The following is a 20,604-nucleotide window of genomic DNA, read 5'->3' as shown; positions in this document are numbered from 1 at the left end:
GCTCTGTGACTAACTGGTTTCACACGGCATGCATATGTATGCCTGGCAGTGGTTCTGGAAGGCTCTGTGATCCTGCTTGTAGGTATTTGTTTAAACAGATCAAGAATGCTGTCGTTAGAATGTATCAAAAGTCTGAAATGTATGGAATGTGTCAGATATTTAATTTCAGTGCAAAGTCAACCTCATTGCAAAACAGTAGAGGTGTTACCTGACAAAATGAGACATTGTTGATTTATGCGTCATGTTGTTTTGTGCATGCAGCTTTAGAGCCAAGTGACCTGGTGCTCAATGAAGCAGTTCAAAAAAGATTCACAGACTCCCCATGCAGCATTGCATATCTACTTTTGAAATAAAATAATAAGGTAATTTCTGGTTCAATTTTAATGCAGTATTAATTCAAAAAGTTACTGCCCTTTTAAACGCCTTCAGTGTAAACTGTCAGTCACTTGCAGTGTAGCAAACTACTTAAAAAACGATTAACTGCGGTTTAAATACATTAAATCATGAGTAGCTTGAAGCTTAGCGACGTACAGTTTCACAGTTACATGATAAACAGGTAAGGTAAGCTTATAAACAATGGGATTGTATTGCTTGCATAAAATTATGTGACATATGGACTTGTTGGGGGGAAAACATCTATAGCACCACAATATACCTTAAAGGACTTTCAACTAAATAATTAAATGCTTCAGAAAGTGAAACACATTCTACAATTTGAATAACACTTTTAATTTATGGTTTGTTTTTGCTATGTTAATTATGAAAGGCATTAAACATTAGCCAGGCACACCCAGCGGCTCAAAGCTCATTACCAATTCTTGTGTAAATATTTTTTTCTCTCTTCACACCCACATCACAAATGCATTACTCTTATTTAAATATTAGCATTGTCTCTTATAACTGAATGCATCTAAATATGACAATGTGCTACTTGATGGTAATACAACCACCCTCATTATTGTCACTTGATGTCATTAAATGTTCATGAAAAAAAAATTCAGACATATACTGTTCAAAGGTGAAAATATACAGAATCTTATTTAATAAAATAACTAATTTGTGTGCATACCAACATCAATTTCATAAATAAAAATTCACAAATAATATAAAGAACATTTTAAAAATACTTAACTGCACAGTTTCCTCCATTTTATTATAAATACAGTTGAGTTCATATTTAATTTGTAATTTTATTAATAAAAAAAACTGTTTTCAAAGCAGTTAATTTTAGACATAATATTTAAAATCTGCAAATGAAAACCACATAATGAAGGACCAATTTGGCAGGCAGAATGTTTTCAAAATGTTAAAAATAAATTTGCAATAACAGATCATATATATACACACACACGTTAAGACTTGGCACGATATCCTGCCCGTAGCCATATGAAACGAACAGGCAGGTACAGTGATTTAGTTTAACAGGCTACATCTGTAAAACGCCAGGCTAGTTTACACTGTGGCCGCCTCTGAATTAACATGCTTTTATAGGAAACAAACACCACTTGCAAGCAGTTCCTGTTGGCAGGAGCTACGAATGCAAATATTGAGCATCGTTGAAGACAGGGATGTACTATATTAAGATGATCCAACCATATTACAGAAGAGAAGGACTCATGATACACTGTTCAGCCTCTAGAACAGGGCTATTCAATTGGTGGGCTGCCAATCATCTTCATCCGCCCCGTGGGAAGAGTATGCGCAGGTCGCACAACACGATCTCACTGCAATTCGTACATTTTTGACAAAGTGGCTAATTTGTATGAATTCGTACGACCTCACTTGTACAAATTCATATGACTGATGAAAAATCTTACGTATTTTACGAGGTGGCAAATTCATTGGAATTCACACGAAGGACCACACCTAACACAGCCCCCAAGCTTAACGGTCACAGAAATCGTACAAAATTGTACAAGAGAGGTCGTAGGAATTCCTACGAATTAGCCACCTCATAAAATATGTACGAATTGGCCGTGAGATAGTGTTGGGTCGCACATAGGCCTTGAATTTTTTTTTTTGCACTAATTAGTTTGTCCACAAGGTGGCAAAACTGGTACATGCCATTGTTTTACAGCCAAAAAAGAGAAGGAAGAGACGCAACAACAACAATCTACTGGATACCGCAACATTAACAGACTTCAGGTTTGACAAGCGCTTGTGTGCAGGGTTATGAGATATCCACAACTCTAGTTTTAAACGAGTATAAAGGCAGTGTTATCGGTCATAACTTCTGGCAAGAAATAGTGCAGACACTGGATGAAGATGATTAGCAAATGGAGTATAGTTTGAAAGGCTGCACGTTCTGCTGTCTGCATGCGCTGAGCTGCTTCAGACGGCATGCCAGTAGTGCTTCAACAGACAAAAACACACAAATACAAAATGTTTTGGTAAGACTGACCACATAAACACAATCTGAAATTAGTTAGAAAGTCCTAAATGACCAGAAAGAGTTGGGAGAAAATTGGATGTGTGTCAGATCCACGTCATGCGCATCAGGTTTTAAGGAGGCAGAACTGCTTTTCAAGTGAAATCTGATGAAGTGTGTCAAAAGAAAAGAAACAAAAGAAAAAGAGAAATCACTGGACTGTTCTAGTCGCTGATTAACTTTTATAGCTTGAATAAAGATTAATCTATATAGTTTATGCATATGCAATTAACAGTTTATGTGAAAATTATTTTAAGTTCACTTAAATTAAAAGTTTTTATATTTTTCAGAGCCTATTAAATGATAAAAAATAAGGACTTTCAATTATACTGTAATGTTGAATAATTAATAGAGACATCAGTAGCAGTATTGGTATCAAAAATACTGACCTTTGTTAATAATAGGCTACTTAGTAAAGAGACGCCATATTAAAAATATACCACCTTTATCTTGTTTCTACATTGATTTGGAGGTTCAATGTGAAATTATGACAATATATTAATATGCAATTAATCATGATTACAGAAAAATGTGCGATTAAGTAGATATTTTTTTTAATCGACTGACAGACAGCACTAATATTAATCTTTTATAGATATTAGTGTTGGTAATATTAGTTCATTTTACTGCTAAATATGCATTTAAATGTAATTTCTTATTTTATAGGCCCCAAACCGCCTTGGCCACCTTCAAATTTTTCAGTTCGATAATCCTGCCCTCAAATGAAACTAACTGAATAGCTCTGCTCTATAAAGACCATGGCACATCCAAGAAGAAAGAAACTCGATATGTGAAGTAATATTTCCAAAAGGATGTTTATATTTGATGTGAATTGTTCGGTATGGTCTGTAAGGTATAATTTGAATGAAAGTAGATATTTTTCTTTTGCCGTCCAATGGTGAGTTTACATCTTCCAGTGACCTAGAGGGTCTTTCTTGTGGTGTCTGCTCGACTGTTTTTGGAGTTGCAGCTTGGAAGGAAAATAAAAATCGCCCTCAGTGTAGAATGGGGGGTTTGGGTGGGCAGAGGGGATGTTTAATATCGAATGGCACTCTTACAAGTACAACATACATTAAAAATAACTCCTAGAGCTGAAATTAAATCAAAATTGTTGAATGAAAGAATAAAAAATAAAAAATAAAAAAAAGTCAAGAAACAGCGAAACAACATTATTTTGCTAAAGAAGATATTTTAGTTTGGTGGCCTAACCACTGCAAACTTAGGCAATTTCTTACTCTCTGCCATTTTAATCAAGAATCCCATCCAGGATAAACACGAGTCTACCTACACAGCAGTTCAAAATGCCAGAGTCTCTGGGGAACTTCAGATGATTTCCAAAGTTTGCTTCACAGGTCAAATAATTTGTTGGAGGGCATTATGAGCTCCCTATGTACATGTACATTCATTGATTTTCCTTCTTCGTGATTTATGAATAGCTTTACATGTCCACTGAAGGCATACCGACTTTTACAGAACTTTCTGAGCACAAGAATTGCAAGAATTCCTGTGAAGCAAAGCTGATCCTTCAGAAATCATTCTAATACGATGATTTGCTGCTCAAGAAACATTTCTTATTATTAATGTTGAAAACAGTTTTTTTAGTTTCTATTTTTTTAAATAACTTTTTCAGGATTCTTTGATTAATAAGAGGTTCAAAAGAACAGCTTTTATTTAAAATGGAAATATTTTATAACATAAATGTCTTTACTGTCACTTTTGATCAATTTAATGTGTCCTTCCAGAATAAAGGTTTCAGGTTATAAAAAAAAATAAATAAATAAATAAATAAATCTTATTGAACTCAAACATTTAAATGGTGGTGTATGAGGATACATTAATCTAATTAATCAGAATTAACTACATATATTGCCTAAAAATCCTCTATATTAAAATTTTTAGATACTTCTATTGACTTTTTCAAGTCAATATATTGTGTATTTCCATATTATGAACATATATGAACATGAACATGCCTATACAGTCAACAGCAACTAATCTCTAAGTTTCCAGACAATGTAAATGTGCCATGGTTTTGAGACTTTAAGATAATTAAGATGTCAATAAAACAGATAGATGGATGGATGGATAGCTAGATAATTTTATTGAAAGCGCTCACTTTGACAGAGAAACCAGCCATATGTCAATGTGGTCTACACTGTGCAGTAAACAATAATGTGAACAAAAAACATCTCTGTGTGCTCAAAGAGTCTTTTGGTTGAGACTGGATGACAGAGCTCTGGCCTCTTCACATGAGGATTGCAATGTGACAGAAGCTCTCCATCCTCAACTTTAAAGTTTAGATTTGGAGTTCTATCTGACTCATTAGTGAGTCAGAGTTGCTGGGTCTAGTCACCTTTCTGAACTATGTTTTGTGTTGATCTTTGTGTTTGGTTGGCTGCATATATTTAACTGCTTTTACTCTTGGCCAATTTAAATTCTAAATACTGAACTGAAATCAAGACATTTTTTTTTTAATTCTGACAACAGACATTATTAAAATAATTTAAAAAAGTAAAAGAAAAAGCGAAAAAAAGCAAAAAAAAAAGCATAGTCTCAAATCAAGAACGGAATCACTGAAATAGAAATTTATAAACATTCTAGTCTTAATAGAAATGCACTGAGCTGCAATGCATGCCAGATCTGCAAAGCTATGAACATTCTGCACCTAAAAATAGCAGATATTGTGATTAGAGGTTGAAGTTCAGACACATCTGTCATGAAACATGTTGATGAGATGAATAGTTTAAAGTGGTCTGGCTCAAAACGTGCTTATTCAACATTCTTGTGTACATGAGTTAATAGTCTGCTGAACCACCTTTGCACAAATATTTCAATAATGGGTTATGCACATATAAGACCAAAAACAGCATAGCACAAAGGAAAGAAAGAATCACAAAGAAATCACAAAGTTAGCTACACTACAAAGCAATAACAAAACGCAGCCATATTATTTATTATTACTGCCACACTACTGAAAGTTTACTAGCTATGCTACATAAATAGAACAATTAAAAATTGTGATTGTAGTGAACAATATCGGGTGATGATTCATATTAATCAATTAATCTATTTAGCCATTTTACAGCAAAAAACTTTAATTAATTATAGGTTCTGTATGTAAGATTTTGACTCTACTAAAGCATAAAAATACCATAATATGTTTGCAGATGTTTAAGAAACATGCTAAGTTAACTTGTTTATCTGAAATACAATGCTACAGTCAGCTATTCTCTTTTGAAAATGTGCGTTCCGGGCCGGAATGACAGTCTCTGTTTTGGTTTGTGAAACCCCCTCACTGCCAGTTTACCCAATTGTATTTCGGCACCCCGGGTTGCCAGTTGGCGGAAAACACAGGGTATTTAATTTAATTTCATTCATCATCAAGTGCGCTCGTTTCTGTTGGTGTCGTCAATCTGGCAACCTGCGTGTAAAGTCTGAGGAGGAGGGGCCGGGTGAAAAAAAACCCCTCTCCAATATTTAGAATTTGGACTGAGTTGTCAATCAGCACCTTTCAGTGTCAATCCTACATACAGCACCTTGAACGATTCACTAAAATGAATCAGACTCTATTCAGTAGTAATGACTTGGAAGAAATGAAACAAACTTTAACTGCCACTTCTGAAAAATGAAGTTGAGTTAGTAACATCATTACTTTTAGTTAGTTATTTCCATTTCTGAACAAGATCTAAAGCCACACTTTAAAATATCCACTTATTTTTTAACACGGCCATTTGTAACTTGAATGTGCGAAAGATTGTCTGGAGTCATTGACTTCCAGTTATTTTTGCTGTGCAAAAACAGCCATGCTGCTTGATATTGCATATTATTATTATTATTTTAGTTTATCATGATAATCAGAAACACTACCATTTACTGCACTTTGTTATTCTTCTAGTTATTTACCTTCAGCGGCTAATGAATCAGAAGCTAAAGAAAATACTTCTGATGTGCAAAATAAGGTGGATACATTTTCCCACTTTTCATCAAGAGTTTTAAATAATATTTATTCACCTAAGTGTGAAATGAAACCATTCGCGCTATTGATCTAGCATGATAGGAACACCACACATCTTCAACTCTCTACCCATTCTTCATTAAAGAATAGCCGACGGCCTTTGCCTGATTAGTTTGTTACCCTCAGGTCTAAAAGCAGGACCAGCGTCATTTTATTTTGGTTTACTCCAGGGACACAGACATGCTGAATTTTGTGATGATCGGTGGCTATACTGAATGCTCCCTATTCAGTCATTTTGCCTTTAGTGGTGATTTTGGCCTGAACCCAGAGCTGTACCTTCAGTAAGTATTACTCAAATATTTACTCTGCTGCTATATTGAGATGGAACCAGGCAAAGATGATTTAATGGGCTCACCAAAGAGTCGGTGCCAACAATCCTCCATTCTGGTGGTCTGTTCAATCCTCAGAGTTCAGATACTAACGGACGGTTTTATCGCCCTGAGAGATCATGATTCAACAGCAACGCTGACACACCTTCAGCTAGTGTTGGATTGTGGGTATAAGGAATGCAGCCTGTGGAGTAAAATCTGATGATAATCGCAGATAACTGAATTTGGGATAAACTTAATTAATTTGGATGTCATTATGGTGCATTATATTGATGTGTAATTTTAAGAAAATGGATTAAGCATTTGGGCTATTTTGTTATGAACCTGTCACTGATTTAATAAGATGCTCATTTGGGTCAGAAGTGAAAGCTTAAAGGCTGGATCCAACATATATATTTGCTCAACTGTGTGCTGACCATTCCTCAAAAGACTGACCCTGTGCAAATGACCATATGCAAGAAAGTTTAATCACCTTGGAACACCTTTTTCTCCTTTCCCTCAAATGTCGTCTTTCAACCCGGACTTCATTTTAACTACAAATAAAAGTATTTTTCCTCATCTTGACATTAAGAAAAGCATGACAAAAAAAAAAAAGCCCGTGTTTTTATTTAGGCATGCAAAATGTACCAAGCTCCACTAAAAATAAGCTTAGGGGAATTTCTTGGTTTGGTTAATTTCTGCCTTTACCTCAAGCAAGATGCTGAATCTGACCAGCTCATGTCTCACAAAATATTATTGTTCCAGTAATAAAACCCAGCTTTTCAAGAGTTCACACTTTCACGCATAATTTGCACATTTCTGTTAGTATTACTAGGCTTCATTGGTAGGGAAACAATGTGTGAAGGACGTTTTCCAAATTTAGACAGACGTTACTCAGCAAGCACAAAACGCTTTCACAACATTGCATTTTGGTTTCAATCAGGTCCCGTCACAGCACAATGTTTTAAAAATGTTCTAAAAACCACACTGTAAAATTAAAATAATACATTTACATTTAGGATATTGTGTTAAAAATGTGATATTTGTTCTGATTTTTCTTTGTTTTCTTCACACATCACATCTCATAGTTTCAAGCTCTTCAATGGTCTGCACACCATTTCACAATGTTGTGTTTTGGTTTCAATCAGTCTACAAATCACAAAATGTAAAAATCATAAAACAAAAAAATATATATAAACATTTATGTACTTGGCAGACATTTTTATCTAAAAAGACAATGGGAAGTAATGAAGTACAAATACTGCGTTATTGTACTTAAGTAGATTTTTCTGGTATCAATTTACTTCACTATTTATTTTTCTGACAACTATTTATTTTCACTCCTTAAAATTTTTACACAAATATCTGTACTTCTTACATTTTCAAACCAGGCTCGTTACTTAAGTTCATTGTGCACCTTTTTAAACCTTATGTGATACAGACAGAAAACACGACCCCCCATTGGTCTATTATTTCCTGGCTATCACGCACCACAGATGTAGGCTAGTCTACAAAGCTAACACATAGCAAGGCAGAAGTAAGCAAGAAGAATGGCTAACATTATGGATAAGACAGAGGGAGTTAGCGATGTCAACATGACAGAGAAATTAGACATTCATAGGGCAGTGCAGGGCGAAATATGTCAAAAACATTGCTCTGTTCGATGAATAAATTAGGAAAATAGGAAAAATAACTTGAAAAAAACTAAGAAATTACTATGACAGATTTTTATATCATAATATTTTATAGACATTTCTAATGATTTATAGTTATAGGCCCCCTGTGTAAATTATTCTTGCACTCTAATTGGCTTTGTTTGCATTTCAGTAAAACTTACAGTATAACACCTCAATTTTGCCATTTTTAAAGCATGATAATTATGAGTTGTTTTCAAGGAAAAAAGGCAGAATCGCCCTACAATCTAGGATCTGGCCTAGGTGATGCCAGTTTTTTTCATGTCTCCTTAGTCTTTTCTCTGCTTGTACTCTACATCTACATGGTAGTTGTTCAGCCTGGATAATTAATTAGCTAACAAAATTTGAATGGTAATTTCTTTTGTTTTAATGCATTAATATAATGTGAGGTCTGGTGTGTGTACTTTTGCCATCTCTGACTCTGATGCTGTAGTAAATAGATCCCATCACTGGCTGTCATGGCATCTCAAAACCAAACCAGTCTCACTAATTGTTAATGATATTTGTTACTGATTTTTAATGTATAATTTATTTTTAGTTATAGACTACAACCTCAAAGTATAGACAAGGTCCATAAAAGGTATGAAAGTCGTCGTCAGAATACTCCATCTGCCATCAGACGTGCAATCTGGGTTATATGAAGCGAACGGTACACTTTTTGTAAGCAAAGAAAACAAAAATAACGACTTTATTCAATAATTCCTTTGTCAACAGTCGCGGATGATACAGAAGAGCATACACAGCATGATATGGAGAGACACAGAGGAGACTGTTGACAAAGGAATTATTGAATAAAGTTGTTATTTTTGTTTTCTTCGCTTACAAAAAGTGTTCCCGTCACTTCATATAAGCCAGATTGCACGTCTGATGGCAGGTGAGTATTCTGATGACGACTTTCATACCTTTTATGGACCTTGACACTGTTATTTAGTCTATGGGACAGTCTCAAGCCTTCAGGTTTTCATCCAAAATATCTTAAATTGTGTTTCAAAGACAAACGGAGCTTTTACGGGTATGGAACGACATGGGGGTAAGTGATTAATGACAAAATTTTCATTTTGGGGTGGAGTATCCCTTTAAGACCTGACAAACAAAATACTATGACAGCACTCCTGAACCTGAGCACCTTTCCTTCTCTCCCTACAGTTTGTGGTCATGTCACATTTAATGTCTTTCTTTCTTTGTTGGGAGAGATTTGAGCAGGGATCTGATATTCTCGGATTGCTTGCTTTGGAAGTGCAAGGGCAAACCTTGCAGGGCTGCAGACTCCAGTGCAGTGTTCATTTCAAAATAACCTTCCATTATTGCTAACCTTTCAAGGAAATGTTTTATTTTATTCCTTTTAATATCTTCTCTGTTTTACAATTACACTTAAGTGTGTGGTCAATAAGGCAGAATATGCTTTTGTGAAAATCTTCAGTAAGGCCCGTAGTAAGACGAAATGACACCTAGTTCTTGGGTGGTCATAATGAGGGCCATTTGACTTTTTTAAATAATGTGTTTGCTTGACAATTTATTACTCCAGGTCTTCCTTTTTGCTTTAATTTCTCTTTCAGTAGTGTGGAGAACACTTAATTTCCTCCCATGATTGTATTACAGGTCGCAGTAATTTGGTCATACTCAACAGATGTTTGTAGTAATGTTATGGGAGCAGTAACACTTGTACTGTTCTGCTATCAATTCTTCATACACTTCATTGGATTGTGGATTTGAAAACCTTATTTGTTAACGTAATCTGTTTAACACTGGAAATATTTGGGTGTTTCTTGAACTATGAGCAATTTTGGCCCTTTCAGAAAATACCAGAGTGTCTATTTACACTAAGTGCAAATAGCGCACCTTGTTGGTAGAGGCTATTTACACTAACTCTGCCCACAAACGTGTGGTTGGGCTAGTCAGTATTACAACAGACACCTCCTAAACAACAGTTCCAGTGGTGCAGGTGGTAAAATGTGTAGCAGTGACTTTTTGATGCAATTAACCTAAGTTCAAATCCGCCTTTTGCCGAACTTCTCCCTTTTCACATCACACATCAGATCAGAAAGGCATTTATTTTCAATAAAATTAAGGAAATAATCGAAAAGTGTAAAATAAAGTGTTTTTTTTATCCCAATAAGGTGGGATCCATTTAATAATTTTAATAAAAATGATAATTTACACTCAATACTTTATTATTGCATTTTGTTTTATAATGTACTACAATAATGAGGTGCAAATATCTGTCACTTGCACTAAGTAGTTTAAATAGCATCTTATTGCAAAGAAAATACTATTTTTATATAGTGTAAATGAAATATATTGATATTTGCACTTAGTGTAAATTGCACTAGTTAAATTAGTCAGCAATGTCCAATAGTCTCTATACACATACATTACCTAGTCATTTTTATTTGAAGCATTTTCACCACATCTCAAATTATGTATTTTGTTTACTAGCATTCTGGTGGAAATGACATATTAAACATTTACGGAGTAAAATGGCTAATTGATTTCTCTTGCCAAGTCTAATGTGATAGCTAAAATTGTATTTATCTTAAATGCAATGAAACAATTTTCTTAATTTGACAAAACAATATAAAAAAAAAAAAAAAAAGAAATTTGGAAAAAAGTAATAAAAGTTTTTATTAAAGTTCAGAATTTGGGTTGTAGGGAAAATAAGGCCACAATTACGAGATAAAACGTATGTAAAACGTAACGATTTCATACAATATAAAATCTCATCAAATATATAGTTTCATATATTAAACATGTTAATGGTTTCTGAATATTTTTATAACATAGTTTTTTTTTAAACATTATAATTAGTTTTATGACAAATATTCATTATTTTGAAAGGTGTAAAAACAATAAAATTTATGCAAATAATTAAAATCTATAGACTTAATGTGACCTTTATATCTTATAAAGAAAAAAAAATCAACTGCATAAATTCAACCCCAAGTGACCAAAGTTGAAGAAACACCCATTTATTTTCATAATCATTTTCCCTCTGTATCCACATAACCAAATAAAGACTACAAAAAGACTTTTGTGTTACACAGTCTTATTTTCTGGAAAAGAGCTGCACTCACACTATGAAGCACTTGTTTTGTTTACGCAGTGCTAATGGACTAGCGCAGCTAGCTCATTGTCAAATCTAATCGAAGACGAATAAAAGCGAATGAGATTCTCACTGCAAACTTGAGTGGCACTAATAACATTTACGTGAATCTACAGATTTGTTGGGTTTGTGGTAAATCAAATCTTGAATTGATCAGTAAACACTCTGGGTAATGCGGTCACTAAGACTGAATTAGAGAGATGGAGAGATTGAAAGGGAACTGGAAGGAGGAAGCTTGTTTCCTTCTCTGATCGATATATATGATGCTGTCTTTCCTCTAGTCGTTGTCCAGTTACTCAACTCAAAAGGCTTACACAACCTGATATCCTTCATACAAACAAACAAGCAAGCAAAGCAGACTAGACTTTAGTCAGGAAAGATGGCTCATTTAATTTGACATGCATGAAGTATGTGATGAAAGTACAGTCCATTTATTATGCTGTACAATAAATAACTGAGTATCAAACTGACCGAACATTAAAAATGCATCTTTTGTCAAATGAAAGTGTAAAAATCAACACCCAGATACACAAACAAATTACACCTGTTCTGCCAAGGTACATTACTCTCAGTAAAAAAAAAATATATATATATTCCTCAAGGATGCATTGAATTACTCAAAAGAGACAGAAAAACATTTATACTGTTAAAAAGTTTTTTTTTTCATTTCAAATAAATGCTGATTTGAACTTTCTATTCATAAAAGAATCCTGAAAAAATGTATCCGTTTCCACAAGCAACACAACAGTCTTCAACATTAATAATAATAAGAAATAGTCTTTGAGCAGCAAATCAGCATATTAGAATGATTTCTGAAGGATCATGTGATACTGAAAACTGGAGTAATGATGCTGAAAATTTAGATTTGCATCACAGAAATAAATTACATTTCAATATATATTCAAAATAGAAAACAGATTGTAATAATATTTCACAGTGTTACTGCTTTTACTGTACTTGCTTTGTATCTTGATAAGCAAGAGACTTCTTTTAAAAATATTTGAAAAATTGCACCCAAGACTTTTGACCGATATATTAACTAACCAGTAATGAGATAATAATGGTCTAGCAGTACTTAACTAGTGTTTCCCAACCAATACTTTAACAATCCATGTCAGTATCAGAAACATGGTTTTCTGATAGTAACGACTGACTGTTCACCAACCATCTGATATTTTATTGCCAAACAACAACAACAACAACAACAACAACAAAAAAAAACAGCAAACCATTAACATCTCACTGGGACAAATTCTACTTGAAGGTTAAAAAAAAAAGTTTATTTCAGTAATCATCCTATAAATACTCATATTGGCCTTTGAGTATGAACACCAATTGGCCCTTTGAGTTTGATTGACAGGCGATCTGACCAATCATTTATTTTAAAAAAATTACAAAATTTGAAAGCCGAGACTTTGTTTCATACCAAGAATAACCTGCTCTTTTTTTAATCAAAGTTTCGTATTTTATGTTTTGTTTCAATTACTTTCAGTAGACAAGATATCCACCTACATATTCTGCGTTTCTTTCAATTTCAGATTCACCCTTCCCTAAATATCACAACTGGACACTTTACACATCATTCACACCTCATTCTGTCTAAGTGGACAGCACTTGGTCAGAATAAGCATGGCTTTATACTTTCTGACCCTGAAAGACTACCTAGACTCAGCACTAATGCTCCAGTAACACTTTCACCACTGTGATTCAAGCTGATTCCTCAGTCAATGACACCCTGTCTACATCTTCACCTCACATATGGTTTGAATGCTGTAGTCAGAAGTGAACTGAGAGCTGACGAGAGACGCTGGTATCTCAGTAAACCCACAAAGTCATTGGCAACTCTGAATAATCTGGAGCAAGAGACGCAGGGAGCGACTCCTGGTCCCTCATCTACACAACTTCAGACCGTATTTAAAAGATCGTCTCACCAGCTGACCAAGGATTTTTTTTATTATTTAAAGATGTGTGTTTAATGGCACAGACTAATAATATATTACTCAGGTTAAATACAAACGGTGTAATTATGTTGGTGTGAGTCTAATGAATAATTGCTGAATAATACTCTACAGCCCAAATCTTCACTTCAGAGTCTCAAAAATTATAATTTCAACATTTAGTCACAGTTTTCCTGTGCAGTTAAACACAATACAGTGAAAAAAAAAATATTGTAAAAAGTTAGAGATTGAGTTCGTTCTTATGAGAAAATATTATTTCATGTTTAATTCAATGGTACATGCTATTTCTTGCCACTTAAATTAATTGTGAAATTTTCACAGTTAAGTTAAAAATTGTTTCTGCACCATTTTTTAAAGTGTAATGATTTCTTTTCATAATTGTTGCCTTTACGATTCTGTTCAAAGATTTTTATTTTTATTTTTTTCAAGAAATTACTATTATTCAGCAAGGATACATTAAATTGATCAGAAGTGACAGTAAAGGCTTTTAAATTGTTTTCAAACTTCCCATTCATCAAAGAAACCTGAAAAATGTTTCCACAAAAACAATAAGCAACTGTTTTCAAAAATTGATAATAATCAGAAATGTTTATTGAGCAGCAAATCAGCATATTAGAATGATTTGTGAAAGATCATGTGACACTGAAGACTTGAGTAATGATGCTTAAAATTCAGATTTGCATCACAGGAACAAATTGCATATTAAAATATATTGAAATAAAGAATACTGATTTTAAATTATAAAAATATAAATATATTTCACAATATTCCTAAAAAAAAAAAAACATGTAGTAATATTTCACAAAGAGAAAAAAAATAATTAAACAAATAAGTTTGAACAGAAATTCAATACTGTAACTATTAATATAAAAGATTCTACTATGTCAGCAAGATCAGGGGTAACTAACAAAAACAGTCTGGATTTCTTGTTTGTTTTGTGAGTGTTGGCCACACTGGTAGCCGTAAAGGCAGTGCCATCCAAAGTTAAAAGACTTTGACAGTTGTTTAAATTAGGTTTTGAAAACAACATAAAACAGCATTCAGCAAACATATAAATTTCGTGAGTGAAAAGGAATATTCACTGGAAAATGATTTTATCCATTAATTTATCCATGAACTATACTAAGCCATAAGGGTAAAATATATATTTTTAAATATACATAGCCATAAGTGTTTTTTACTTTTTAATTATATATGGCATATATTTATATATGGTATGTTAATTTACACACACACACACACACACACACACACACACACACACACACACACACACACATATATATATATATATATATATATATATATATATATATATATATATATATAAATTATGTTAAATTTTGTTTTTTTATTATATGAAAGCAGACTACCCAATACTGGCCAGGAGAAGAAAAAAAAAGAAAAAAGAAAAATAAGTCAGAAAAATAAAGAATAACAGTTTAAAAATAACTCCCACAATCATAACCTTGCTTGTAAGAATTTACAAAGGCATGCCCCAGTTTAAAAAAAAATATAATTCTGACATAATTAGCCAATGCTAGATAAAAGACTAACAAACAAAACAAAATAAATCAAAACACTAGCACAAAATGCATGTGCTTTTCTGCTTGGTGTGTGAATGTCGTTTGGGTTCTCTTTGTCCTTAGAGGAAGTTTTAAGTGGGTGGTTTGAAGACCAACTGTGGTGCAGATATATTTCTGGTTTTGCTGTGGGTTAGACACTCCCAAGAACCTCACCAGAAGTATGCAGATCAAGGCCGTGCTATAGAGCAGACGATTAACAGCATTAAACCATGACCTATTGAGGTCGGTCTTTTTCCTCTTCCTTGGAAGTAATCTAATGGCGGTATTAATTGAATTTTCTCGTTGCTTGAAAAAAGAACCTCTTCCTTTTTTAATCACATTTCAGTTCTGCTGAATGGACTGACATAGCATGCTTGGCTAAACAGTAAACGAAGTTCAAATTCCAAAATGCCATTGGAAGTGGGCAGAAAAACATTAAAATGCCATTTAAGTGCATTTTATGCATTGCAAACCGTGACCATATCCTGTTATTGAAGAGATGGCAGCTCTGCTGCGTTGTGACGGGGTAAACTCATATGGTACGCGCTGTCCTGCTGGAACTGGCAATTCATGTTTAGTCATACATTAGGAAGAGGGATTTTTTTAAGTGCTATCTGATGCTTGCGGTAGTGAGTGTGGACACAGTGGGCTTTTTTAGGCATGCCTTAGAATGGACGCACAATAATTTGACCATTTACTGTGGTTGTGTGATGGTGTATTGCCACTGTTATATTGGTTTGGAATGTACCATTCTATTTTTGGGTGGGCTTTACTCAAGAGTTGGGTTTTCAACTACTTATATCTGCAGCTCATATCCAAGGCCTCTTGAACTTCAACAAGTCCAGTGTAAAATATAAATCAAGCCGTTTACATTTTCTAAAGGAATTTTAAATACATCTTTTGCTCTTTTTTTTCTCCACATTTGCAGGCTGTGCCAAAGAAAAACAGCATGCCGTGCAGCACTGATGTCTGCTTTTAATATTAACAGACATGAGTTTGATATTCTGAAACATAGCAAAATAAGCAGTATTTCTATATAACTGGTGCCGGCCGGTGAAGTGAACAAAATAACCCGTTCACGTCCACCACTAGGAGCTATCTATGTTTATTTATCTGGACAGAGCATATCTATGGTATTTCAGCGTTAACTGACAGCCTTCAAAATATTTAATGGAAAGGCACCAAACAGGAGAAACTTCAAAAGGCATCCATCGTCATGAATACTAGCCTAGATTGGTATTGTCAGGCTGTTAGCTTATATCAGTCATGTTAAACTAAAGAATTCTAGGGGAAAATTAATAAAATGATGCATGTTGTGTTGGCAATGCTTTGGCGTTTTCTTCCAGAACACATCAAAATAAAATAAAAAAATTAATAAATTAGTTAAAATTAAATAAAAACACAAAATAAAACAAAACTACACTACAAAATTAAACTAAATAAAATACTAAATATAAATAAAAATACTAATACTAAAATAAATATTTAAAAATAATAATACTGTATTTTTTTCACCTGAAGTCATCATTATGGTGATAAGTGTTGATTAGTTGGGATCCTGGGCCTTATTTACAAGCTAAGCATTATGATTGACTTGCATCTTACATTTAACAAAAAAAAAAAAAAAAAGTAACAAATGCAATACAATTTCAGTGAGCCGAGTGCTAGTTTTAGCTAGTCAGCAAAAAAGCTCACCAGCAAAGCTTTAAGTAAACTTCAACCAAGCACTCACAGAAATCAACTCTCAGGTTGAACATTATAAAACCAACAAAAAAAGGTAGACGAAAGCAGCAATACCAAAATGCCTGCAGTGAATGTAACTTTTGATGTGAATGTAAGAATTGAATTCATGCCTTCTACCTGTCTGAATCTGGAACAGGGTGAAAATAACAAATGAAGATAAGGTGATGACATGCTTTGATTTGGACCGTCGACATTTGCACAGGAAGCTTTTTAATGAGGTGAAGCGTTCATACGTTGAAAGCTCCATAATCATATTAGTCCATTAATAATAATGCGAAGTGAGAGCACAGCGGTTCAAAGAGCTGCTGTCATTGCGGAGAGACAGTGGGTCCGGTATGGCAGTTCCACTTTATTTGTTGTGCTCGTTTCTGTCAAGTCAGTGGAAATACGGCATCAGCCAACTGTTCGGTGTCTTGTTCGTACTGTGGCTGCACTCCTGATCAGTGTCACTTTAATTGCAACTGAATCTATCTGGCTTCATGGAACTAATTTAAATGTGTATAGTTTTGTATTTCTAAAAACTATGTCATCACAAATATGTAAATGTTTAAGAGGCAGCCGTCTCTGCTTGGCTCTGAGTAATATGGCTTCAATAAACTTGAGTGTCAAGTATGCTTGATTTATTTGAAGTGGAGGGGAAGACTTTAATATGAGACACATGTTTTCAATAGATAGCTGACGTTTGAACCGATAAATCACCAGAAGATGTAGAACAGCAATGCAGCAGGCAGCCAGTGATTTGTAAGTAATATATGGAAGGCATACAATACTCTACTTCAGATGATTCACATGCAATATTTTCCTGTTGGTTACAGTTAAGACTGCATGCAATCCGGACAATAATTATGGAGAGCACTGGATGGAGATCCCTGGAGACCGCAAGCTTTTCTCTGATTATGATGGCAAAGGAACACTTTACTATAACCATAGCATAGCAATAAGTGATTTTCTACTCAACAAAACATCCAATGCTGCAGTCATCACATGTATTATCACTGGATGAAGGGGTCTTAAAACAAATGGTAAACAGATAAAATATATATATTTTTTGCAGGTCAGTATAATCAAAAGGATTGTAAAAATAGATAAATTAGCTTAATTACTTATGTGAGCTGCATGGTTATTATAGTTAACTAAAACTAAAACCATAAAAACAACAATCTTTTCGCTACTTAGGGTTAGGCTGAATCTTAATATGAAAAAATATATATTTTCAATATTTCATAAGGTCAAAAGACAAATACAGTAAATAATATTTAAAAAATAAATATAATATATATAATATAATATAACCATATATATATATATATATATATTCAAATGTATACAAATATATATAACACATAATTTAAATATTACTATTACTGTTATAAAATACATAAAATATACACTAATAAATGTGAAATTAGATCCATGTAGCACAAGGCGAGTGCAATTGACATTCAAACTATATTCGCACAATAATAATGCAATATGGTGCATCTAAAAATACAATAAAATACAAAACACACAATAAAATAATAAAATAAAATAATAATCTGTATGTTAGCCTGTTTCTTAAAATACCCATAATTCTTTAGGTGGTCTGCCTTTTAAATCAAATCAATGTCATCAGCTTGCTCTCATAAATAAAGTACAGACTATAAACAGGCCTTTGCATTTTCTGTGCTGTTCTCGGCTTCTTGTGTTTCACTGCAAGACAAACGAATGATTGTAGTCAAAGCCTGTTTGTGCATAGTTGTGCCAGATCAAAAGCCGCACAGATTAACAAATGGAGAAATTCACAAAACTGTTATGAATTACGGGGCTTTCCTCCATAGACAAAACACTGGCAACGTGTCCAGAACTCTGTAAGGCTTACCACTCACTAGCTACTACAAAAATTTGCCAAACAACACTATTTATTGATACAAAGTCACTCTGCAGAATCATGCATTGAAGGCACAAGAATAACAGCAGACTTGGCCTATGATTAACATGCTTTACGAACACAAATTATAGCTTACAAGTGTTTTTCACTGGCGTCTTGGCCCTCCAGACCTCTATGGTCCAGATACAACATTGATCTTGATGCCTTGATTAAAATTACAGTGTGCATTTGAAATGAACAACTGCATCATCTATTGATAAAATCCATCAGCAAACAAATACGTCCAAAACATCTCTGTTGCTGAGCAGTGTGGCATGACACATCCAACGTTCACAGATTGATCTATAAACCATAGTGGGAGGGTTTGTGTATGTGCAGCATCAAAAGAAACAGTCTCAGAACACCATATGTACTCAATGTCGAACGCCCAACGTGATGTGTGAACAGCCAGAGGCCATAACATATGGAGATCCTCTGTATATTCAGCTTTATAGACATGCAACAATGTGTCAATTTACTCATCTTAAATGGATAGTTCACCCTAAAATAAAAATTATCATTTACTCTTTCTCATGTCGTTCCAAATGTTCTAATGACAGAATTTAAATTTTTGGGTTCTATGCACAATTTAAGATTGCCTTACTGCAAAGTTCAAACACTATCAGAATGTAAAAAATGGCTTCTAAAGTCCATTTAATGCATTGGTTCTCAACCAGAGGTCCAGGGCCACTAGGGCTCCTCAGTAAACCTCCAAGAAAAAAACAAACAAACAAAAAAACAAGTTAAACCAAAACAAACATACATATTATATATATTTATTAAACTCCACAACAACTGCTTTTTTCTTCTATTTAAATCTGGATGTATGAGGTATCCTTAAAAAAAAAAAAAAAAACCTGTGATTTCTAGACATGGAAAGTCATGGAAATTAATAAAATATTAAAAATCTATTGTCATTTTTATAATGAATATACATTCTTCTAGTTTTACCAAGCTCTAAAATGTTTAATCAGGGAGAAATTGTGATTATAAAATATTTTTTAAAAATTCTTATCATTAATCCTTTTCCAGTAAATTAAAAATAACTGATGAAGTCTATGGAGGTGCAAACCTGCATGCAAAAATAAATAAATAACTTGATAAAACAAATTAAAATTTTAATTGTTTAGTCCTAAATTTATGGAGCCCCTAAAGGGACATGGTAGTTGGAAAAAAATATGGGGTGGGAGGAAAAATATTTTTCAAATCTTTTTCTCTCGCAAAACTTTTGGGATAATTGAGAAAACTATTATTATGCAATTCAGCGTGTTCATATTCTGGGGTCATGTGCTTGCATGTACACAGTATATATATTTAATAATTTCTATAGCATATTTGTTTTTTTTTATCACCGTCTTCATTAAGCATTTTCTTATAACGACTTCTATGGGATGAAACGCTTAACGTGCAATTTAGCGCTTTCTGTTCATATTCTGTGCTTATCTGCTTTACTGTATGTAGTTTATTTTATTAATAAACTGTATACCATATTCAGCCTTTTTATACCACTGTCTTAGTCCACTAATTCAGAGTTTGAGGCATTGCGTTCATATTCTGGGCTATTCTACTTGTCTGTAAATAGTATGCTTTATTAATAAGGTTTGTACTGAATTTGGTCCTCCATTGCCACTGTCCCAAAACTATGCCTTGAACTAAGCACTGACTGTATTTCTTTATACTTATAGTCCAAGTTTAAAATAAAACTCCATGAACCACTCCAGTATGAACATACAGAGCTGTATTAACCACTGCAAGCTGTAAAGTAAAAAGGAAGTGTTTGTCCGAACTCCAGGGGACGTAAAAGTTGTGCGAGCAAACACAATTAAATCTGCGAAAGAATTAAAAAGTTTTACTAAGATTTTTAAATATTTTTTCCTCCCACCC

Source organism: Cyprinus carpio, chromosome A20 (assembly GCF_018340385.1).
Source record: "Cyprinus carpio isolate SPL01 chromosome A20, ASM1834038v1, whole genome shotgun sequence".
Lineage (NCBI taxonomy): Eukaryota > Metazoa > Chordata > Actinopteri > Cypriniformes > Cyprinidae > Cyprinus > Cyprinus carpio.
Note: the sequence above shows the minus strand (reverse complement) of the source record.